At 36.5% G+C, this 25,717-nt stretch overlaps 1 protein-coding gene and 2 long non-coding RNA genes across 6 annotated transcripts in view; 1 reads left to right on the forward strand and 2 right to left on the reverse strand.

Moving 5' to 3' along the window:
• The window catches only part of LOC307000115 (neural cell adhesion molecule 2), a gene marked incomplete at its 5' end in the record, with an annotated part of 272,591 nt that overhangs the window by 239,619 nt on the left and 7,255 nt on the right, over positions 1-25,717 (reverse strand). The window lies entirely within an intron of this gene.
• LOC307000121 lies at positions 8,542-11,809 on the forward strand. 4 transcript variants are annotated; one of them, XR_013797982.1, is made up of 4 exons: positions 8,542-8,620; positions 8,970-9,045; positions 9,745-9,848; positions 10,535-11,809. It is a non-coding gene; the product is annotated as an uncharacterized lncRNA (long non-coding RNA). The 4 variants fall into 4 exon arrangements; XR_013797983.1 differs by having other exon boundaries at positions 8,582-8,684; XR_013797984.1 differs by lacking the exon at positions 8,542-8,620 and adding an exon at positions 8,632-8,684 and having other exon boundaries at positions 8,973-9,045.
• LOC307000122 lies at positions 13,855-15,371 on the reverse strand. The gene is made up of 3 exons (XR_013797986.1): positions 15,245-15,371; positions 14,989-15,104; positions 13,855-13,995 (listed from the first exon to the last, which is right to left on the reverse strand). It is a non-coding gene; the product is annotated as an uncharacterized lncRNA (long non-coding RNA).

The following is a 25,717-nucleotide window of genomic DNA, read 5'->3' on the forward strand; positions in this document are numbered from 1 at the left end:
ACCATTTATCACAACATACATAGACTTATTTAAATAAACAAGTCTGCCGCCTCATCCAGGCTTTACAAACAAAAGTAGCCAATTTAAACACATTAAAATTAAACAACCATTTCACTAATCCAGAGCATTTCAGGCTTTTTAACAAACAATTCACCAAATAATACATTTCTAAAATCATCATACCGTGGGCAATTTTGCAAGGTTGACTCATTTTCAACCTCTCCTAACTCACACAGTCTACAGTAAATGCTGAAAGTGTGTAAAGTTGAGCACAGGAGTGTTTAACTGATTCAAAGCAGACCATACGATGGTTGTGTTATGACAACAAAATAAGGTTTTTATAAGACATTGTATAGTTTTGACAAAAGTGTTGCATTTTGCAAATGATCCGAGGTGTTGTGTTACTTTGGTGTAGGGTTGTGCTAATTGTGTGTAGGGGTTTGAAAAACCGGGCCCTGTTTTCAAAATTGTGCTTAAGCAATTGACAAAAACCAATGATTCGATGACAAATACATATTTTAAGTCACTTTTCTTCGCTTGATTTAAAAATATAGCCTATATTTTGTAATATGGTCTCAAATTCAGTTATTATCATTGACTGAACTAAAACTAAATCTTAATTGAACTGAAAAAATCTGAAATAACCTGAAATAAAACAAATTAGAAGAACTAAACTAGACAAAAAAAATTGAATGTTGCCTTGGCAAATAACTCAGAAATAAGCACTCAAATGACCTAACTGGAAATAAATGAACTAAAATAAACAGAAATAAAAATTAAATAAACCTAAATAGTAATATTTAAAAATAATACAATCTAATAAAAGAAATGACAAAGGCACATAACAAAACAAAACCATAAAATAAAATTGAAATTATAAAAATAAAGGCTTATTCAAAATATTAACAAACTAAAACAACACTGTTTTCAGCATAAATTTAAACCTTAAATCTTGACGTTGAAACACACACTGATGTCCATTAGTCAGTGACTCATTCTCGTCCTCCTGCATCAGTGGCTTCGGTTTGGCTGCATTTACTGTTTAATTGTGTCAGTGTGTGTTTGCATGTGACCTTCCCATGAGGCCTCGCTGTCACACATCCAACAACAGAAGGCAAATGTCTCTCTGCGCATCCCACTGCAATTACCCACAAGCCCCGGTGGCATCGCTCTGGACCCGTGAGTGTGAGGCGAGTCAGCACCTCTGAAACACACACATCCCCGGCACACACACACACACACACAGGCGTTCTGCTAGACGGCCACAGCATGCGTGTGAAAAATCACACTCATAAATGTGCCAGTCGGGTCATGTTTTCAGAGTCAGGTGTAAATGATTGTTACACATCGCTGTGTTTGGACTTCTTCTGTGGTCTTCATGAACAATAGACACTGTTTAACATTATTAATTGCACTCTCTTCATAAGTGGTGCTTATAGACAGAGTTAGTATTACTGAAGTATTTAACTTTGGTAAAGGTGGACTATTGACCAGTAAAAAACACACTAAAAACACATCTATTCTCATTATAGAATGCTTTTAATTGGACGAAATGTTACATTTACCCTGCAGTGCATGAGCCATGAATATTTTGCATTAAAGTAAATTTGAAATGCATGTATTTGCAATATGTGTACTTTTAACAGTACACCGGTACAGCAGGTTGTTATCGTTAATTAAAACAAAAAAAAACAAAAAAAAAAAAATATATATATATATATATATATATATATATATATATATATATATATATATATATATATAAATGTGTTAATTGAGATAAAGCTGAAATAAAATAAAATATAAATATTAGATGAACAACTATAGACTAAATTAAGTAAGTTGAAGCACTTATATTCCTAATGAACGAACAAACAAATCTATAACTGTTCAGTTTTTTTTTTTTATAAAGCTGAAATAAAATATATTTTATTTTATTTCAATTTTATTTTAAAATTATTTAATTCAAATAATTCATTTTGAAAAAAAAAACGGAAATTAGTAATGTTGAAATAAGCAAAGCACTCAAATTACTTAACTGGAAATAAGCACTGAACTAAAAATAAATAAAATAAAATAAAATAAGTCAAACTAATAAAAATAAAAATAAATGCACACTAAAAATGTTACTAAAATTAAAAGGAAAACTGAAAATCTAAAAATAAAAATATTATTATTTTTTTAAAAATTGGAATAAAGCTGAAATAAAATATATTTTATTTTATTTAAATTTTATTTTAAATTAATTCAAATAAATTAAATTAATTAGATGGGGGGAAAAACAAATAAACGGAAATTAGTAATGTTGAAATAAGCAAAGCACTAAAATTACTTAACTGGAAGTAAGCACTGAACTAAAAATAGAATAAAATAAAATAAAATAGGTCAAACTAATAAAAATAAAATAAAAAAGCACACTAAAATTTTTACTAAAATAATAAAAAATAAATAAATAAATAAATAAATAATATAAAAACTAAGATAATAGGAGATGAACCAAAAAAAAAAAAAAAACATAAATCATGGTGTCATTATTATTATTATGCTGATCTAAAGCTGAAGACCGCAGGTGGTCAACAGAAGAACTGAAGCGACGTCTTTCTCTTCTCCAGTCCAGCGCTGAACACACTGCATGATGCAAGTTTGATGCAATATCCTCAGCTCTAGTGAACAACTCTACGTTTGCGAGCAACTACAGCTTTTTTACATGACAGAGAAGACAAATGTGCATACACACAGACACACACACTACAGAAAGCTGTCATATGTGACGATGTATTGTCGATGCACGTGTTTGTATGCACGACGCCAACTAATGGACCCTGCTGTCACTCACACATAAACAATGCCACTGAAAACCACCACGGGCTTCATTGAGCCTCGGACTCCTTCATTTCAATCATTATTTCCCATTAAACCGAAGCCAATTACTGCAGGAATGGGAAAAGAAAATCATTTGACTGGCTTCAAGGTTTCACAAGTGGCAGAAATGTTTCCTCTTTCTTTCTCTCACTGTATATTCTCTCAGATATTCCAGCAACCTGCTCGACTTATTAACACGCTCGCTCTGTGTTTGCGAGACAGAAACTGTCTGACTGCATTAGCCGCAGGTCGAGGATAATGTCTGCTATTAATCGTACACGCAAGCTCCTGTGTCTTTACATTACGGCGTGACATCACAGGGAAGAGGCGGGGCTATGCAAATTACATTGGTCTTTATACGCCATAATAACATTCAAAAGTATTTTTAAAAGAAGTCTCTTCTGCTCACTACGGCTGCATTTATATGAACAAAAATACAGTATAAACAGTAAAAATAGTAAAATATTATTACATTTAGCCTAACTGTTTTCTGTGTGAATATACTGTAAAATGTAATTTATTCCTGTGATCAAAGCTGAATTTTCAGCATCATTACTCCAGTCTTCAGTGTCACATGATCCTTCAGAAATCATTATAATATGAGGATTTGGTGCTCAAGAAACATTTATGATTATTATCAATGTTGACAACGGTCAGCTGCTTCATATTTTTGTGAAAATTTGACATTGTATTTCTATTCTCTGATGAATAGAAACCTCAAAAGAACAGCATTTATTTTTAAAACAGAGATATTTTGTAACATTATAAATGCCATCAATGTAATGCATCCTTGCTGAATTAAAGTATGATTTTATTTGTCAACTTACTGACAATAAAAATAACTACACTGTAAAAACAAATGTTGGTTTAACTTGAAAAAAGCAAGTTACCTTTTGCCTTAAAATTTTGAGTTCGTTGTAATTAAAAATTTGAGTTAATACAATGAAGAAGAATGGTTTAAAGGGCACCTATTATGTAATTTTGAAATGTACCTTTCATGTAGTGTGTAACATAGATCTAAGTGAACAAAAACATCCTGCAAAGTTTGAAATATGAAAGTGCACCGTATATAAAGTTATTGTCTTTCAAAAGTAAGAGTCGACTCTGAGTCATTTTTATGAATCGTTAGAAGACCGAAGCTTTTTCTCTGACTAGATGACGTCAACTTGTCAAGTTATTTGAATACGATACGCCCACTTATTGCGCTCCAAGGCCAGCAGGGAAAATATCATGGCGACGAGACGCTGTGTTCTGAAGTGCGACTCAAAGCCAACTTTTTTCATCTGCCCGAGGAGGAGCATTTGAAGACTAAGTGGCTACAATTCATATATACCACAGAAGTATAGTCCGAGCCTTGTGCTTTGCTCGCGCCATTTTCAAGACGATTGCTTTACCAACTTAAATGCACTCAAACTTGGATTCGCGAGCCGACTGATATTGAAGGAAGGTTCAGTTCCAAGTGTATTTGCATCAGCTTCCTCCTCCGTATCACAACCTGTAATGTTATTAATAATTGTTGCTTTTATGTTTTATGTAGCATGCTTAATTATTTTGTTTGTTGTGTAAGCACCGTTTAGCTTCTAGGTCTTCAATGACAATTGTATTGAGATATGTGAAGTGTTTGTCGTTGTTTTCGGAGTTGTCTTAAAGAATAGAGTAATACCTCGTAGTAACGTAACTACATTTTATTTTTTTTATTTTTGTAAAAACGTTATGTTTATACATCGGGCTAACGCAAACAAAGACTGATTGTGCTTTTACAATATGAACTCTGGGCTATGCTCGCTAACCAGTGGTGGGCCGTCAGGGCCAGCAAGGCCTTCTCTGCTGGCCTAAACACTATGAGAATCACTGACTTGCACTTTAATATTTTTTTTTTATTAATGAGTATTAAATTATTCCCAATAGTCCGTTCTCATAATTTCATAGCTTTTCTCTTGGTTGCGCTGCTTCCAGTAGTGTATGTTTATTTTAGTGCTTTTATCCAATCATATTTCAGTCATCATGTGTTGCCAGGGTCAAATATATCTGCCTCGAGGCCTTCAGAATCGATAGTGCGGGCGCCTGTAGCTTAAATGAATGGCAATGAAACTGTTGCTTTAACCAATCAGATAATCGGTCAGATTTAATCAGCCAATCAGATATCGAGTTGATTGCACCGGGGCCATCTAGCAGGCATACAATAACGTAAGCATTTTCACGCCCTTTGATTGGATGGTCAGAGCGTGTACTATTATTACTGGAAGTCATAGCTAGCTAACCGCATCTGTTGCGAACTGTGTAAACTAAAATACCTGTAGATTTAATAGTTTTTCAACCCACAAATTAATGTTTATTTCCTTCCTCGACCACCAGCAGGTTCAAACCTACCGGAAAAAAATCCCTTATCCAGCCGTATTCAGCTTACGCAGAGTCACAGCACTCTAGCGATCTGTCCGGGTAAAAACAGAACTGACTGCAATGTAAAGTTATGCCAGGACTGATTTTGAAGGCAAAAGTCCCGCTGATCTCATTGATATCGTTAAAAAATAAGAGAGAGAGCTTGCGTCGGCTGTAACGTTACACATCGTCATGTTTTGCGGTGTTTTCCCTGTTTAACGTTAACTTACTGCTTCTATCGAGCAGACACTCTCAGGTCTCAGCACTAAAGCCAATTAAAACTTATGACAGAAATATGACGGGACAGACTGGACTTTCAGCACATTAGCCTCGATGGCGATAGAAAAGGTTGTTGGGACTGAAAAGCACAGACAACCAAGTAATTCAAGTCTTTTTGAGGAAAGAAATTAGGATGGATTTTGTGTAAAAAATAATCCGTTTTGGAGAGTATAATGCATTCCGTGCTGAATATGATTTTCTTCCTAATTTTTCTTGTAAATTTAGGATCGAAACAACTTCTTTTTTTCAAACATTAATACTTATATAGCCATTGAAGGATAAGACAGGGATGAGGATCCGTTTCTGAATTTATAATCGGAACGCAAGAACCACTGTACACAAAAGCCGAACTCACTCGCTCGTTTCTCTCTACCCGGCCATTCGCGAACTCACCGCATTAACCCTAACTGCCGGTGCAAAATAAAAACAGGAATTTCACAACAATTATAGAGAGTATGTGCGTGCGCTGCTACACTAAAAGTTATTAATTCAGGGTGGACATCACTGAAGGCCTAGGTGTGAAATGCACGGCCCGCCACTGTCGCTAACATAACATTACATTCTTTATCTTATTTTTAGTTTTTTACTACAAACTACAAAGCAGTGGACTATAATCATTATTATAACACAATTTAATTGATAAAAGCATCAATGTACTCCGTGTTAAACAATAAGTATTATCTATGTAAACACTGCTGGGTCATCTGACCAATCAACGCAGATTAGCGTCGCGCAAAGGAGGGGTTTGAAAAATGAGTCGTTGAACGAATCATTTGGGAGTCGGTGAGCAAATCAGGTAAAAATTAATGCATATTATACGACAACAAAAGTGTTTTTTGTCATTGCATGCATGTAAAACTGTTGTTGGGGACTCCCTAAACAACATTAGGAACATTTTAAATGTCATAATAGGTGCCCTTTAATAAACAGAAACTCAAAATAGTGTCATCTTCACCACATTAGATATCGAAGTTGATTTGACAAAAGATAAAAAGTAAATCCTGAAAATATTTTTTTACAGTGTTTTTTTACTATGTCACAACAATTAAAATGCATTTTTAGGGTCTCATTATAATAAGTAAACATTCACAAAGGCTATTGGACCACATGCGTGTTTCTTTATGAGGACCTTTGAGTGCTAGAGACCCATTTCCAGTGTGAAATATGATCAATATAAAATATAATAACTCATCCAAATAAAAAATTGTATAAGCAATACAAGATTCAACTCATTTTTTTAAGTCTTAGTTAAATGTACACTCTAAAAAATGCTGGGTTGTTTTAACCCAATTTTGGGTCAAATATGGACAAACCCAAACGTAGGATCACAAATGCAATTTAAAAATTTAACCCAATGGCTGGGTTTGTCCATATTTGACCCAAAATTGGGTTAAAACAACCCAGCATTTTTTAGAGTGTAAGTTAAGTTGAAACTACTTAAACATTCAAGTTGATAGTACTTCAAAAAAATAAGGCAAGGGAAGAAACATGAAAAGATGAGCATATGGATGGAGAGACAATAATAATGAATGAATAATGTCCAGAGAACATGATAAAATACATTCAAAGGAATATTTCAGGTGATACCTGTGGCTTTACGAACTGAAATATATCTCCTGCTGTAGATATAGCAGCCAGGTGCGGCCGGAGATAAATATGTTTACGCTCGTACACACGTGTTGTTATCTACCAACCCTTCCCACACACACACGCGCGGCACGAGACCCGAGGCTAATTATCTGAGGTTATCACTAAAACCTCTCTAGAGGATCTTAAAGTTGGTCCTGACCTCCTTTTACCAAACCCTCGCATGCCGGCATTAACCGCGATAGCATCTCTGAGGCTTCAGGTAAACAACGGCACTGCATCTACTCCCCAGTTCAACACAGATGCTGTGCGTCACGACTCGGGCTTCTGTGGTCCAGGCCTGATCTTCGAGGGATAACCACACTGGGTTTGGGGTTAAAAGGTGCTGTGGCTTATTATGATATTTCATGATAGCAGGGCTCGACATTAAGGCTTGTCCGGAACAAGTGGATTTTTTTGTAGGACAAGTGGAAGTGAAAATTAGTTGTCCCACTGGACAAGTTAAATTTCAAACAAAATAAAATGCCATGTTACTTCACGTTATGTGCCACTCATTGGCCCTCATTTATCAATCTTGCGTCGAAACGGGCGTATATGTTGGCGTAAGATTATGCTTTTACTCCTCTTTTACCGTCTGATTTATGAAGCTGTGGGTACTTTTGATATTCGGGTGTACGCAATACCTGCCTCTTGATAAATGCTGCGGCTGAAAACGATCGTCATTAGATTAACACGCCCCTATTATTCACATCTCCGCCTCCCCCACGCCCTCATTTTACGCCATGGACACACGGAAGACGGCAAAGAGGAGAAACTTCTCCTCTATTATTAATATAATAACAATTATATTATTATAATTGTGTGCTTGGGACATGGATTTTAACGGTGTGACTTTTGTTTTTGAAATAAAAACTCGGATTTAGATTTATCATCGATTATAGGCTTTCAAATATAAATAATTATCGGTTTTCGGTATTGGCCAACATCGGTGCATCATTAAATGTAGACTATGACTTATGAACTTCTCAAGTTTAGACAGATCAGAGTTTATGACACATATAGTAATATCAACCCTGTATCACACGAAATACGTTCTGGGGAAACTATTTTGCAAATCGCAATTACGTTACATGCCAACATATAAGCAGTGCTATTACGTTGCTCCTTAACCTAATATAAGCAGTGCTATTACGTTGGTCCTTAACCTAATATAGCCAATCTATTGCAGTGCTATTACGTTTGTCCTGAACATAATACATCCAAAGCAGGTTTCTTTTCACACGTAGCAGCTAATGCTGTTCATTTTGTTTTAATTATTTACTTACTTTTTTCTCATTGGGCTACAAAATATTATCTATTCCAGGGCGTGTCAAATGGCGGCACTCAGATAATTTTTATCTGGCCCTCCAACTGGTTTTTGATGTTTAAAACCCCTTGCAATCTGATATCAAAGTCCCCGCAAAGGTTTAGCGCGTTCAGCGGTGAGTTTAACAACGCACGTGATCATTCAGCGGTGAGTTTAACAACGCACGTGATCATTCAGCGGTGAGTTTAACAACGCACGTGATCATTCAGCGGTGAGTTTAACAACGCAACGTGACACGGGCACGTTTATTTCGTTATTTTCGTGATATCAGCACGTTTTTTAAACTAATGTATTTCAATGGGAAGCATCTTTCGTGATCACAGCACGATTATTTCTGCCTATCGGGCTGCAGCAGAGAAGCTGTTTAATCAACATTTATTCACGAGATCTTATCATGGTTTATGTATTTATTTTAATTATATTATTTCTGTCTTATTGCCAGGGAAGCTGGATTGCTTTGCTGTTATTTGATATTTATAAAAGTATATTTTATCAGTAGGAAATCGCGCTGAAGAAGTCTCATTCCGAACACATCGCGATATTTGGCATCAGTTCACGTGTGCCAGATGTTGGTAAGTAACGTTAGTCGTAAATACGCTGTCCTAATAATGTTTGATATAATGTATTTTCTGTTTGTCGAAATTAATCAGATTAGCTCAAGTTCAGTCACTGCATTATATCTGGCTTTGAGTTTCATTGCTTTCTATGAAAATGGTTTATATGGTGATTAAGCACTGTCTGTCACGTGATATGCTATATGCCTAGAGTAGACCTTCAGTCAGTTAATCATATTCATATCAGGTTTTTAAGTAGTACAATTACAAATTTGTATGTGTAGTAGAAGTAGGCCTATAGTAAAACTAACACCATGCTTTTACCACAGTAACATTAGTTTTACTGTGATAAGTGTAGTAAAAAGACAGTAATCACACAACTTACCATGCTTTTACCACACTATTGGTAGTTTTAATGTGGTACTTATTGTAAATGCACAGTAACCACAACACTAACCATGCTTTTACCTCAGTAACCTCAGTTTTACTGTGATGGGTGTAGTAAAGGACAGCAATCACAAAACTTACCATGCTTTTACCTCAGTATTGGTAGTTTTAAAGTGATAATTGTTGTAAATTATGCATATTAACCACAACACCTTCCATGCTTTTAATGCTTAATAATGCAACATCCAATATTTGTAAGGAAAATCTGTACTTTTTCCTTTAAATAATCCTATATTATGCATAATGATATTTTTTTCTCTCTTTTTTCAGCTGAAAAGACCAAAAGGGCCTTTCCGACTCAGTCAGCCCATTATTTTTGAGGACAAGTAAACGGAGGAGACGGCGGACAGCTGCAAAGGCAAATATTCGCAATGGTATGTATGTGTTGGTTTTAACCCTAAATCAAACATTTTATCAAGCATTTGTTGTTTCTTAAACCTGTTCTTACAAAACCCATAGCCCAATCAGTATGAACAGTCTCAAAGTCTTATTAATTCACAAGATTTAACAAGTTGTCAAATTCGTACGATACTAGTACATATTTGTATACTCGTACATAATCCTGCAGCTTTTACTCCTAGTGCTGTCATTGGCTACTTCCCTGTACATATTTATTGCGATATTTGTATCGCAAATATAAAAAAAAAACAGTTGCGCCCCTTCTTGAAAAGTAGTCTGATGTCCCACACACTGTCAGAAAGTTTATATTAATTGCATTGTATTCATTAAAATTATTACAAATTGGTCCCTGTCTGTTGTGTTCATGTTCCAATGTCCAATGATACATGATGTCTCTCCAAACCTCATAACCTACCTCTGTTTGCAAGAGTGGAAAAGCACTTGTCACATGACATCAGATACTCGATTATTTTGTCGTAATCAGATCAGTTACACTGCTGATAACTGTCCCGTTTGCATGTAAATCATGTTATTTTTAAACGAGTTCATATGATTATTGCTTGCTATTAAAGACTTTTATTCATAGAAATGCCCACATATCAGTGAACGACGTATTACATAAACATGCTTTTAACATTTAATTATGCTACACTCTTTACAGAAATATATCCCACAGTTATGGATAAACTCCCAACATCATCATCAAGTCCTGTGCTGGGCACATTGGGCAACAAGTGTCCTCCAACGTATTCGATCCGTGGCCAAGTTCTCCGCATCTTCCCATGGGACACTGACATTCTTCAGCTCTTCGTGAAACATCTGTCTCCATGTCTTCCTTGGTCTTCCCGGTCTCCTGCATCCTCCTGGTGGTGGATGACACTTCATCACTGTCTTTGGGTGGTGTTGTTTGGCCATGCGTCGGATGTGTCCAGCGAGGTGCACCCTTTGCTCTGTCACAGTTTCTGAAAGTCTTCATGTGAAGTCCCACTCCTCCTCAGGATCTCTTTGATATATGCAGAACCAATATTGAAAATAGTGATTTATCTTTTTTCCATATTGTTAAAGCATTGTGTTTTCTCTTTTCAGCTTCATAAACTGTGCTTGATGTCTGCCTAATGCCTTCATCAAAGAAGCGTCAGTGCTCATCAGGTGTTTTCCTAAAGGACATATTCATTGCCATCCATTAGTTCTAGTCATGCAGTGACTTCCTGATGCAATAGACAAATGTATATTTCTGCAAGTGTATATAGCAGGTGTTTGTCCGAACAATTGAAGTGAGAGTGTTCAGGAAAACCTTTAGAAAACAATCAATATTTATGGAAATCTTATTGGTGCTGAAAGAATATTACAGAAATGACACACTTGACATACTGGACATTATTCTGAGTTTGTTACTTTTACATTTAGATGGACTTAATGTCTTACATTTAGCTTCATTAAACCTTTTATTACAGTGGTCACTATAGTAAATGTCCACATCTATGGTATCATTACATCACTACCTGATTAATGTAAATGTAATATACCTGTGGGTGTATTTTATTGAAGCATTTTCTTACTGACGTTTATAATCATTAACTATTTTAAGTTGCCTTTCATTTAGTTACAATAAAAGTGACCAATAATCACAAGGATATAGAATTAAAGTTGAGAATGTAAAATGTTGTGCTTACATTTTTGCCTATTTGTTCTTTAAAGCGAAGAAACAAATATATTTTCACATAACAAAGTTGAATCTCATCTCTTGGTTTGTAAAAATATAACTTCATCATAGCATTTTTTTTAACGTTACTGTATATGTCCCTATAATAGATTGCCCCTGTATCTTATACCTGTATTTTATATATAATTAACTGATTTTTATACTGTTGTGCAGTAGGTTTGGCACTACATTTGTCTTTAAACCGTTTGACATTAAATATTGGAATATGCTTTCAAAATTGTGTGCATTCATTGTGATTTTGTTACATTTATTTGAATATAATTGATATACCTTTGATATACTATACATACACTGTAAATGTTAGAAGCACTTTAGTACATGTAATTATCTTTAATTAAAATACTGAAAAACTACCCCTGCTGTAGGCCATTGCTTAGAAAAAAGTTTCTCTTTCAAATGTGTTTATGAATCAGTCTAATCAAATAAGCACATTTGTGTCATTGATCATGTGATCTCGTTTTTGGATGGTAACCACATAAAGGAGTCTTTTGTTTTTAAATGTGAGTTTTGTAATTTAATTAGAATGAATACATTACAGCTCAAATATTGTTTGGTATTAAATATTAAATATTTAAGGTATCTATCCCTTCAGCCGGAACCAGAAGAGATCTGTCATTATTTTCCATAAATGGGCAAGTAAGTGTGACGCATCTGTTCAGCTGGGTTGTTATTGGCTGTGACTTTATCGCAGAACTCGCTGTGATTGGACTATCGTTTAACTCATATAAAACGGCGCTTCATGTTACAAAGTATGTTTTGGTGTTATTATTGCGTTAGTTATACATAAAGTTAACTATAAAGTGTCTCTATGTTGTGAGAAATTGCTCCTTTACTGAGATCCCCACCCTAACCCTAAGCATGTCTGCACATTTTAATGAACTACAGGACAATGTTTCCTGTTCCATTGATAGAATGACAGAGATATGTGGGTAATGTAGTTTAAAACGTTTAGTAATGAAACAATAAATGTTAAATAAATAATATCTTTAATGGACAACTGGATATCTAAATTTGTTCATTGTGCAAACCTTTATGACATATATGAGGGACAGGCTGAAATTTGATAATTTACTGTGAGCACTTTAAAAATAACCTTTATGCCAGCTTTCCGTATATGTCAGAAAACTTTGCCCAACATTATTTAGTAAACATAGCATAAGCAGTTGTCCTGCCGATTTTCTCTTTGATACACTAACCGGACTGTGAGTTACAGCCATTTGAAATGTGCAGTTTTTTGCTCTTCTGGGGGCCGCTGGGCCCTTGGGGTGGAAGTGCAGTACAATCTACACATATCTACACACACTATTACACAGGGATAATACTCCATTCAGTAAAACAAACAAAAAAAACCCAGTCCCAACATTTCCTTTTCACCCCTTCTGATTGCTGCTTATATGCCTGACATCAGTCATGTCTATGCTTTCATTTTAAATGCAGTAGGCTAGTAGATGTTCTAGAATCTAGAATGATCAACATGGATCATCTTCAATTATGCTTGAAGTGTTTATAGCAGGGATGTTCAACTTCGGTCCTGGAGGGCCACTGTCCTACAGAGTTTAGCTTCAACCCTGACAAAAGCTCTTTTCTAGTAATCCTGAAAACATTGATTAGCTTGTTCAGGTGTGTTTAATTAGGGTTGGAGCTAAACTCTGCAGGACAGTGGCCCTCCAGGACTGAAGTTGAACATCCCTGGTTTATAGCAAGATAGCTACTGCAGCCTCTTGTTATTCACATAGCTTCCCTTTATTTCACTGCAAACTGCTTATACATGCAAGTGTGCAACTTTTGTTGCACTGTTGTCCCAAATATCATTAACCAGATCTAAATGTGTATGTCCTAAGAAAAAGAATCATGGTAATTCATTATATTGTTTTTAAATTATGAACTAAACTAAAGAAATAAGAAATTAAAATTTCTCAAATATTTGTTTTATTTACTGTACCAAACAGCACTTTCAATACACAATATTCACCATACTTTATTACACAACACTTTATTGGAGGACACAGCATAAAGTTGATAAAGTAGAATAAAGACAATGAGATTCAAGATAAATAAAAATGTGTCTTCAAAAATACATTAACATCATATTAATCCATTCACAGCTGCTGAAGCCAAAAAATGAGTGCCAGAGAATCACATTCAGTCACCTATACAGAAAACAGATTTGATATTATGTTGGAAAATAATGATTCATTATCACAGCTAAACTGGTTTCTTGCTCTTCCCTGTAAATGTCTCTATCATGTTCATGTTGTTCTTCCTCGTCTAAACAGTTTGTTCAGGTGTACCCTGTAGTACAACAGATGAACAGAAGATGTGATCACTGATGTGGTGTAGCTTTTTCTCAACCAGAGGAAGAAGTCTCAACATCCCATTGCCAGGTGTTCTCCAGTTCTCTGAAAGTAAAGCAAAAAACACAAACAATACAAATTAAGTTGTTTAATGGACAGTCAGGTCAGCTTATGGCTACGTTTACACGTGGAAGGCTATTTTCATAAACGGACATTTCACCCCTCTTCGTTTTCAAAAATAACATTGTGCACACGAACCCGTGTATATGCCGTCCAGAGCATGCCAAACCTGTAGGTGGCAGTGTAACAAGAAGCTGAAGCCCATGTTAGCTAGTCAGAATCCCGAAAATAGTCACATACTGTGACGTCAGTTTACATGCAAACGTGCAAACAAAGTTTTCCAAAATCTCCACTTTGGCCCGAGTTCTTAGAAATAATCGTTTTCTGTGATAAAAACTCGGTTTTCGTGTAAATGAGAGGCCAAACCGCAGGGAAATATCTGTGTCTTCACTTCGTGTAAACGGGGCCTATGTTCTGCGATATATTAAGCAGTGATGGGCTACTCTGGCCCTTAGCGTCCACTGTCCTGCAGATTTGGCTCCAACCTCAAACCCTCCTGCCTATTGTCTATAAGTAAAGCTGAAGATTTTCATATGTGCTCAATTAGGGTTGGAGGTAAACTCTCAACCTCAAAAAGGAGAACGCAAAAGGGCCAGAGTTGCCCGTTCCTGATTTAAATTTACAAAGCAGCAGTCAGTACTTTAATATACACATTGAAGTATTATATATATATATATATATATATATATATATAAATATATATATATATATATATATATATATATAATATTTCAGCACATGATATAAGCTAAGTACTGAACAAAAACTGTTTTACCCATATCAACAGCAACCTACTTTAAAAGATCTTTACTTTAAATGGTCTCTTTTGCCTTTGCAAGTGATTTTTTTCAAGACAACAAACTCTTCTGTCACTAGTTTCAAGAGCTTCACTTGGTCAGTGATAACCTGTACAATGTAAAATTGTCAACATCAAATTATGTACTACATATTACAGCATTGTTTCAATACAAGACATACCAATGGACTCGCGCACCTTTCTGTCTTCTTTGGGTACCAGATGTTCCTTCCTCACCCGAAACAAAGGACTTACTCGATTAGCTTGTGTTGATATAAGGACTGGTCTTCCTTCTCTGCTGTAAAACAAGAAAGTCTCCACTTACTCTATGTGCAATTACTATTGTTCTTGAAATATAAGACAGTTATAATTTACCTTACGATTCAGGAGAGAGCATTTGATGAGTAAATACTGATTGAAATATTCTAGAAACTTTACCTGGGAAGGGCTGATCACGGCAAGATCCGCTGCGACTCATTAGTAGCTCTTGTGAGGGTTGGCTCTTAAAAGAGCTGTTGAGTTTGATGTTGTAGAGATCAAAAAAAAAAAAAGGACTACGTAATCCTGCAATACAGAAAGGAAGGTAATTTTATTACATTACATTCAAGCAGTCAGTTATACAACTGTGGGATATATTTCTGTAAAGAGTGTAGCATAATTAAATGTTAAAAGCATGTTTATGTAATACGTCGTTCACTGATATGTGGGCATTTCTATGAATAAAAGTATGTCTTTAATAGCAAGCAATAATCATATGAACTCATTTAAAAATAACATGATTTACATGCAAACGGGACAGTTATCAGCAGTGTAACTGATCTGATTACGACAAAATAATCGAGTATCTGATGTCATGTGACAAGTGCTTTTCCACTCTTGCAAACAGAGGTAGGTTATGAGGTTTGGAGAGACATCATGTATCATTGGACATTGGAACATGAACACAACAGACAGGGACCAATTTGTAATAATTTTAATGAATACAATGCAATTAATATAAACTTTCTGACAGTGTGTGGGACATCAGACTACTTTTCAAGAAGGGGCGCAACTGTTTTTTTTTTATATTTGCGATACAAATATTGCGATAAATATGTACAGGGAAGTAGCCAATGACAGCACTAGGAGTAAAAGCTGCAGGATTATGTACGAGTATACAAATATGTACTAGTATCGTACGAATTTGACAACTTGTTAAATCTTGTGAATTAATAAGACTTTGAGACTGTTCATACTGATTGGGCTATGGGTTTTGTAAGAACAGGTTTAAGAAACAACAAATGCTTGATAAAATGTTTGATTTAGGGTTAAAACCAACACATACATACCATTGCGAATATTTGCCTTTGCAGCTGTCCGCCGTCTCCTCCGTTTACTTGTCCTCAAAAATAATGGGCTGACTGAGTCGGAAAGGCCCTTTTGGTCTTTTCAGCTGAAAAGAGAGAAAATAATATCATTATGCATAATATAGGATTATTTAAAGGAAAAAGTACAGATTTTCCTTACAAATATTGGATGTTGCATTATTAAGCATTAAAAGCATGGAAGGTGTTGTGGTTAATATGCATAATTTACAACAATTATCACTTTAAAACTACCAATACTGAGGTAAAAGCATGGTAAGTTTTGTGATTGCTGTCCTTTACTACACCCATCACAGTAAAACTGAGGTTACTGAGGTAAAAGCATGGTTAGTGTTGTGGTTACTGTGCATTTACAATAAGTACCACATTAAAACTACCAATAGTGTGGTAAAAGCATGGTAAGTTGTGTGATTACTGTCTTTTTACTACACTTATCACAGTAAAACTAATGTTACTGTGGTAAAAGCATGGTGTTGGTTTTACTGAAAGGCCTACATAATTTGTAATTGTACTACTTAAAAACCTGATATGAATATGATTAACTGACTGAAGGTCTACTCTAGGCCTATAGCATATCACGTGACAGACAGTGTTTAATCACCATATAAACCATTTTCATAGAAAGCAATGAAACTCAAAGCCAGATATAATGCAGCGACTGAACTTGAGCTAATCTGATTAATTTCGACAAACAGAAAATACATTATATCAAACATTATTAGGACAGCGTATTTACGACTAACGTTACTTACCAACATCTGGCACACGTGAACTGATGCCAAATATCGCGATGTGTTCGGAATGAGACTTCTTCAGCGCGATTTCCTACTGATAAAATATACTTTTATAAATATCAAATAACAGCAAAGCAATCCAGCTTCCCTGGCAATAAGACAGAAATAATATAATTAAAATAAATACATAAACCATGATAAGATCTCGTGAATAAATGTTGATTAAACAGCTTCTCTGCTGCAGCCCGAAAGGCAGAAATAATCGTGCTGTGATCACGAAAGATGCTTCCCATTGAAATACATTAGTTTAAAAAACGTGCTGATATCACGAAAATAACGAAATAAACGTGCCCGTGTCACGTTGCGTTGTTAAACTCACCGCTGAATGATCACGTGCGTTGTTAAACTCACCGCTGAATGATCACGTGCGTTGTTAAACTCACCGCTGAATGATCACGTGCGTTGTTAAACTCACCGCTGAACGCGCTAAACCTTTGCGGGGACTTTGATATCAGATTGCGAGGGGTTTTAAACATCAAAAACCAGTTGGAGGGCCAGATAAAAATTATCTGAGTGCCGCCATTTGACACGCCCTGGAATAGATAATATTTTGTAGCCCAATGAGAAAAAAGTAAGTAAATAATTAAAACAAAATGAACAGCATTAGCTGCTACGTGTGAAAAGAAACCTGCTTTGGATGTATTATGTTCAGGACAAACGTAATAGCACTGCAATAGATTGGCTATATTAGGTTAAGGACAAACGTAATAGCACTGCTTATATTAGGTTAAGGAGCAACGTAATAGCACTGCTTATATGTTGGCATGTAACGTAATTGCGATTTGCAAAATAGTTTCCCCAGAACGTATTTCGTGTGATACAGGGTTGAGTAATATGCACATATGTGCGTATTCACACTTGTTGTATCAAGACACAATGCAGCAGGTTTGATGACAATGACACAAAACATTGTGTTTTGCAGTTTTAAGCTGAAGTGCAAATGCAATTTAAGGCGAGACACGGCAGGCAAAAACATAGTTTTTTTTTTTTCACAGGTCAATTTTGAGATTTTGGGATATTTGTCTTCAATAACATGTCTTCTTTCAGACTTGTGGTGAAAAAAAAGTAAAAAATACACATTTAGGTCTTTATTTTACTACACTGTCTATTTGCGTCTGTAGATTTCTCCGAAAGTCAACAAAAGTTGTCATTCTAAATCAACGCGCTGCTCCGCGATCTCTGTCTGCTCCCCGTCATCACACACACCGCTGGGAAGCTCTCTCTCTCCTGTACAATGCTGTCGGATCCAAATATGGCCATTTTCTTTTTATCAGCAACCAATCGTGAAAGTACAATAGGCATTTAACTGTAAAAGCGAAATCTCATTGGCTGATGTCCATTTCTGACACCGTGATTGGTTCAGATGCATCACGTGACGCGCTCTGACATTTAGATGTGTGTTTTTGGCTGTTTTTCTGCTCAGTTAAAGGCGATAAATGCTGTGTTTATAAGTTTTGATGTGATTTAGGTGGTTTGTATTGTTGTTGCTAATGATTTGATAAGACATTGTGTCTGTGAATAGTTGTTTCCACTAAAAAAAGTATGAATTTTTACATTACAAAACTTTAAAAGCCGTTTTCTCAAAATTCTCCAGTATAAACATCTCAGCCTATACACCAAACTTTCCAGTTATACACTTAACAGTATTCTGAATATATTTTCAGAGAGATTTGTTAATAAATCATTCCTGGCCTGATTTATGTGACGTTTTAATCAAAACAATGTCGAAAATAGATTTTTGAAGGCTATGTACAGTATATTTTGATTTCCTAGGTATTGAAAACATATATCCTGAAATCCCTCTGAACATATTTTTTCATCTTGTGTGTAATCAAATAATTTTGCACCTGGCTTTATCATATGTTCAGATCTATCTACCGAAAATCTATGCAAAATTGTGCATATTTAATGAGATAATGCATAATTTGCATAATTACACATACAAATTTCAAAAACTTGTAATACATTTTTTATATATACTTGTGTAAGTAATCAACTGAGGAAGTTTCATGGTGATATCTATTATTTAAAAAAATTTCCCTATTCACCTGTAGTGTCTCGCCTTAAGAGCTATAGTAGAGAGGATGATTTTCAATGAATTCAAAGCTTGATATATGACTTAAGAAGAATTGAACTAAATCACATGTCATTTGCACCAACATTTACTCTGGTTGATTAAAAACATTCTGCTAAACATCAGAACAGAGAGTAAATGATGAAGGACTCTTTCTATTTAGGCCGAAATACAGCATTCCCTTAACCATCCTATCTAGCTCTGAGATTTTCAAGTTTTAAAAGCTCTGCCGACCGACTTAAACAGATTCCTTCAAAGCAAAGCCTTCAGAGAGTTTCTTTAACCGTCACCAGAACAAAACTCTCTGACTCCTTATCAATCAAAGCTTTTAAACATTAGCACAAAGTTAAGATATTTCTGGGAGTTAAGCATATTCTCTCCGTGGAGATTACAGCCGATTCCCAGCAGCACGTCGGAGCTGATGAGCTGTAAGACAGACGTAATGAGTGTTTCCAATCATATGTTGTTGTTTTTTTCTTTTCAAAAGGGGCTGACGAGCATGTGCTGCTCTTGTCTGCGTCTCATTTGAATATGAACAGGGCTGAAAAAAGTGATTAGGCCATGATGACTATTGCCGTGATTATTCTTTTACTCTGATTACTCTCTTGAACATCTTGCCCTCTTCAAAACCCACCCATCCATCTCACAACCCTATGCCATGTTCACTATGTACAGTACGAGTGAAAAATATACACATATTAAAGGGGTCGTGAACTGCATTGTTTTATAATGCTTCCTGGGGTGCACTTATAATGTTAGTATGATTTGAAAAACGGTCATAATTTACAAATAAAAGGCATTTTTCCTTCCGGATTTTAGCCCTATTTTAACGCCCTATTTTCAGTGTCATAATTTACAATGTCCACTGCTGTGATTGGCTGTGAGACTTCAGTGTAAACGCCCACTGCTGTGATTGGCTGTGAGACTTCAGTGTAAACGCCCACTGCTGTGATTGGCTGTGAGACTTCAGTTTTAAACGGCCGCTGCTGTGATTGGCTGCTGTGAGACTTCAGTGTATACGCCCACTGCTGTGATTGGCTGCTGTGAGACTTCAGTGTATACGCCCACTGCTGTGATTAGCTGCTGTGAGACTTTAGTGTAAACGCCCACTGCTGTGATTGGCTGTGAGACTTCAGTGTAAACGCCCACTGCTGTGATTGGCTGTGAGACTTCAGTGTAAACGCCCACTGCTGTGATTGGCTGTGAGACTTCAGTGTAAACGCCCACTGCTGTGATTGGCTGTGAGACTTCAGTGTAAATGTCCACTGCTGTGATTGGCTGTGAGACTTCAGTGTAAACGCCCACTGCTGTGATTGGCTGTGAGACTTCAGTGTAAATGCCCACTGCTGTGATTGGCTGTGAGACTTCAGTGTAAACGCCCACTGCTGTGATTGGCTGTGAGACTTCAGTGTAAACGCCCACTGCTGTGATTGGCTGTGAGACTTCAGTGTAAACACCCACTGCTGTGATTGGCTGTGAGACTTCAGTGTAAACGCCCACTGCTGTGATTGGCTGAAGTATTATATGTGGAACTTATATTTAGATCATGGCATGAACGGTTGCAGTGATGAGCATTGTAGCCGATCACAGACATGTTGAGCGCATGAATGCAGTGATCTCATCATTGCAACTCGATGTGTGCACACTAACGAATGTTTTCATCATAACTAACAGTGCAAACACAATGTAAATAAGAGATTTGTTGATTATAACGTGAGTCTTGGCAAATGTCAAGTAGCCTACTCAGTCACTGATAAACTCGCGTTGTTTGATTGACAGCTCCAGAGATTCTGTGATCGCTTTCTCTAGGCTATATAATTCAAGTAAGTTGAGCTTCACGCTCAAGCGTGGAATGAACTGAAAAAGCTCATTCTGCTCCGCGCCAGTATGCATTCGCTGCTACCGTGACTGTAAAGCGAGGTCACAGTATACAGTAAACGCCCCTGCTGTTTAAAATGTGTATTGCGATTCGTTAAACATCTCAACCGACATGGCTTGGAGTGAATCGTTACATCCCTAATTCTTACAGTATGATGACCTCTTATACTGTAAGTCAAAAGCTAAAGGAATTTATTACATTTGATATGTTGATGTATTTTACTTTGATTAGTATATACATTTAATTTGATTAGTATATACATTTAATTTGATTAGTATATACATTTCTTTTTTTTTACTAAATAGATATATAAAATTCAGCCAACCTTATTCCTTTTAGGAAAAAGAAAAAGAAATATGTATTTCTACTAGTGACTTTTTATGCATTTATTGCAACTGAGCATAAGACTGTGGCATGTTTACAGCTAGTAAAACATTAACCAATGAGAATGATGAATTCATGGCTATGTATAGCGAATGAAGAGTAGATAAGATGTGGATGAATGGAGTTGCTCTATAAGCAGCAATGAGAAGTGGATAAATGAGGTTGTTTGGGGCTCGTGGCTGTTTTACATGCACTTTTGCTGAATCATCATGTGGCTCGTGAGTCGGAAACTCAGAAAAGAGGAATTACAGTGTGTGTGTGTGTGTGTGTGTGTGTGGGTGGATGAGGTACGGCAGGAATGGTTGCTTCTCCTGATCTCAAAGGATACACTGAGTACTGATGATGTGAAGAGTTGACTGTAAATGGACTGGGTAATCTACTCTAACGTAATCACCAAAAGCACCATTTATTTATTTATTTTTTTGCATTTCCAAACATAAAAAAATAAATTAAAAAAACAAGTAGAACTGAATCCTGTTGTTAATGCACAGAAACACCTAAGTTAGGGATGCTTAGGTAAAAAAAATATATATAGATAACCATTAATTCTTTATAGTTGAAAGCCGATATCCTATATTTTGACCGATAAATCTAAATCCAAATTTTTATATAATTGTTGAGAGCCTGATAACAAAAACAAAAGTCTAACAATTAAAGCCACGTCCTATGTCTCATTATAATTGTATGTAGCCTATATGTGCGCTGAACATGTTGCACTGAACTGTATTTCCCTTTTTTTTTTAAGTGATTTAAATCATATTTCAAGCAATTCATGTTGAACAGTGCACATCTGAAGTGTCTCAGCTAAAGGAAATAATCATTATTTATCGCCATTAGGCTAACATATCTGCCAAATTTTCTTATCAGGCCGATAACGCTAACATTAAAAATGAACATTGGCCGATATATGGTGGCCGATATATTGTGCATCCCATAACTCCGCCCCCTCATTGAATATTCAATGAGGCTTTTCACCGAGGCCTGAGATTAATCCATGACATGTTAATCATCTACCTGTGCTAATTAAACACCTGCTAAACATAATGACTTCTACAATTGTGATGATGCATTCAGAACTGAACACGCTCCAGTGTTGCATTAATTTGTTGACTGGTGTGAAGCCTCTCAGTTGCATTTGAATACGTCCAAGACCAAAGAGTTGATCTTTGATTGGTTCCCTCACCCACTCCAACTCTGATAAAAGGAGAGGAGATAGAGACGGTGACGGAGTACAAATATCTCAGTCTTATCATTGACCGTAAATTATCCTGGGATCAGTGTGCTGATGCCGTTTTTAAAAAGGGCCAACAACATTTGTATTTTCTTAGAAAACTGGTTTCACTTTATTTGGATGGTCCCTTTAACACATTCTGTTGTCTATAAGTAACATTGCCCCTTCATGTCTACTAACTATCATTAGAGTGTTAGTAGAGCATTAGTAGACTGGTAGGGTTAGGGTTAGAATAAGTTGGCATGTAGTTGCAAAGTTACGTATAGTCAGTAAAGTGTCTGTTGGAGGAGCATCACAATAAAGAGTTTGTAGATATTGAGCAGACAGTCTACTAATCCTCTAATGAGAGTTAGTTGACATTATTTGCACAGTTATTTATAGTTAACAGAATGTTCAAAAGGGACCATCAAAATAAAGTGTTACCAGAATACTTAATTATTTTAATGTTGACAAAAAAATGTTGACTCTTTTTTTATAAGTCTTTTATTGAGAGTGTATTGTATGCTGGTATGGATATTCAAAAATCACCCACAGAAACAAATTGGGGAATATTGTTAAAACCTGTGGAAGAATTATTGGTAAACAACAGAAGGCAGACAAGGTTTGCATGGATAAAGCCCATCCACTTTCAGTGGAGTTCAAGCCTCTCCCTTCTGGTCGTAAATATAGATACCCTAAGGTTAGAACCAACCGAGCAAAAAACTAATTCATTCCCATGGCAATAACCCAATCAAATAAGGTGTGGGGAGGGGTATGACTGGAGAACATAAGTGAATGTGAAGAAGTTTTATTTATTTATGATATTGTGCATGTGGATAATGTTTGTGTTGTGGATTATGTGTCAATATGTCTGTACTGTACAACAAATTGCCTCTCTGAGGACATTAAAGTTTTCTAAGTCTAAGTCATTGAGGATCACCACTCAGCACATAAAACTATCAGACAACATTTCCTACACTAGACGACTTCTCTGCTAACTAATGTGCTCTTCTCATCTAAACACACCCTAGAATAGTGTACGGACTGATTAGCCAGTGCATGAACACATGGTACAGAATGCAGACAGAAAGTAGAGTCAACAAGTATTTAATTCAAAATAGGTAAGAAGTATTTCATCTAAATAAATACAATATAAATTAATTACTAGTAGGGGTGCACGATATATCGAATCAATATCGTTATCGCGATATCCCGTTGCCCGATATTACATCGAAAGTCGCGCGATAATTTTGCGATATTTTGTTTATGATGCGTCCGATATGCACCTTTCGAAAAATACACGTCGCTTGGTAGCGTTGCATTTCCCCCGACTCATGTCCTGGTTCTCCTTCTCCATAAACATGCAATCAAGGAGAGGGCTAACTTTTCATGCTACAGATTTCCCACAGTGGTCAAAAAGAAGACACTTTGTTTCTCTCAATATGACTCTAGTCGCTACTCGCTCCAAAGCTAATTGCCGTCACTCTCTCACTTGCTCTACCACACAGTCCCCACACACACACACTTGCCGGCTCGACGCACACACCAGCGCATGTGTTTTCTCAGATCGGATAGCTCTCTGATTTATCAAAACGATTCCATTTACACCTGCTCACATAAATGTGTTTTTGCAGAACGGATATAAATCCGATCTTCAGTTCCCGCGCTATATGCAGATTTGATGGAGTCACCGAAAGCAACAGTTATGAGCTGCATTTTATTGATCGTCAGCTAAAATGTTGAAATCAAAGACCGCAATAGGAGAGAGCGGCAACAGCCCTGGTAAGATCATTTCGTTTATTTACTTTTAATGAAGATGATTGTGTGTTAAGCGTCTGCGACTTACTTTCACTTTGATTTGCGATACTTTGCACGTTGGTTTGATGAATCGATGCTCGGCTTCGGTGATGTGCGCTGCAGTAGCGTCCTCATATCTGGCTATAACACAACATATAGCCTATAACACGCTCTCACACATGATATTTTTAGCATTTTTGTTTGGAGTAAAATTTACATGTGGTTTCAACAACAGATGCATTTACACTTGTCCAGTTTCGTCTGGAATGCGGTCCAGACCTCCTGAAGTGGTTTGAGCAATCGGAATTGAAATATCCAAATTAATATCGATATCGCAATATTCATTATCGATATCGCAATATCAAATTTTGTCAATGTCGTGCACCCCTAATTACTAGCCATGTCTCGATATTTTGGTGATGGTTTGCAATAGACAGCCCAACTGTATGTACTATTTTCTACAGCACAGTTTTATGAAGATAAAACAAAAGCACAGGTTTTCATTTATCCACTTCAATGCAGAATGTCAAGTTACCAGAGGAGCTCATTGTCAAGTGGAGTTCAATGAACTTCAACACACTATGAACTCAAGCATTCAGGTTTTTTTATTCCTTAAAGAAGCTGTGGAAAGTGTTTCGACCTTACGTGGCATCTCTTATTGCCACAGAGTCTCGGAGTAGTCATGGAAGTGTCCGTAAGCCTCTCGTCTCCCTAATCCCAATACAACGGCCTGCCTCTGTTTGGCAATCATTGTTATTTGCTGAGCGTCTTGTGTTGATTTGATCCTCCCGAATCGTGGAGCGGATTTGAGGCTTTAGATAATGAAAAAGGATGCTAATAGCGGCTAATCTGATCAACTGGGAATAAACGGAAAAACCACGGCAAGGTCTTGGGCAGCGGAGACAGAGATTATTACTATTGTCAAGTCTTTCATACTCAAATTCAAGCCTTTGTCTTGTTCTCTGCCCTTTCAGTTGGCCAGTGTGTGTGTGTGTGTGTGTGTGTGTGGCTTCTGTCTAAAGTGAAAAACACTAATCTGGTGGCTTGGGAAGGGAGTTTGAAACGCACCCCAACACCAAGGGGTCAATCCTCGGGATAAAGGGACCAACGGAGGCTGATAAGCAAAGAAGAGTGAGAAAAAAAAGGAAAATATCCCACAAACTGACTCCATAAAGGTGAGGAAAACAAAGAAAACGCTGCCGAAGAAGGCCTATTGTCCGTTGCGTGATAGTTATTGAGTCTTCTGAGGATGTATTATCCATGGTGAATATCAAGGGACGGCAGTGAGAACGGTGTTATTTTGGGACTGTGCTGGAGGTTTGCTTCGGCCCTTGAGGGAACAGCTTGTTCATAGTGGAGTTTATGTAGCATGACTGCTCTAAATGAAGCCGGGTCGGCCAATTAATCTG

The sequence above is a fragment of the Phoxinus phoxinus genome (genome assembly GCF_949152265.1).
Source record: "Phoxinus phoxinus genome assembly, chromosome: 6".
Lineage (NCBI taxonomy): Eukaryota > Metazoa > Chordata > Actinopteri > Cypriniformes > Leuciscidae > Phoxinus > Phoxinus phoxinus.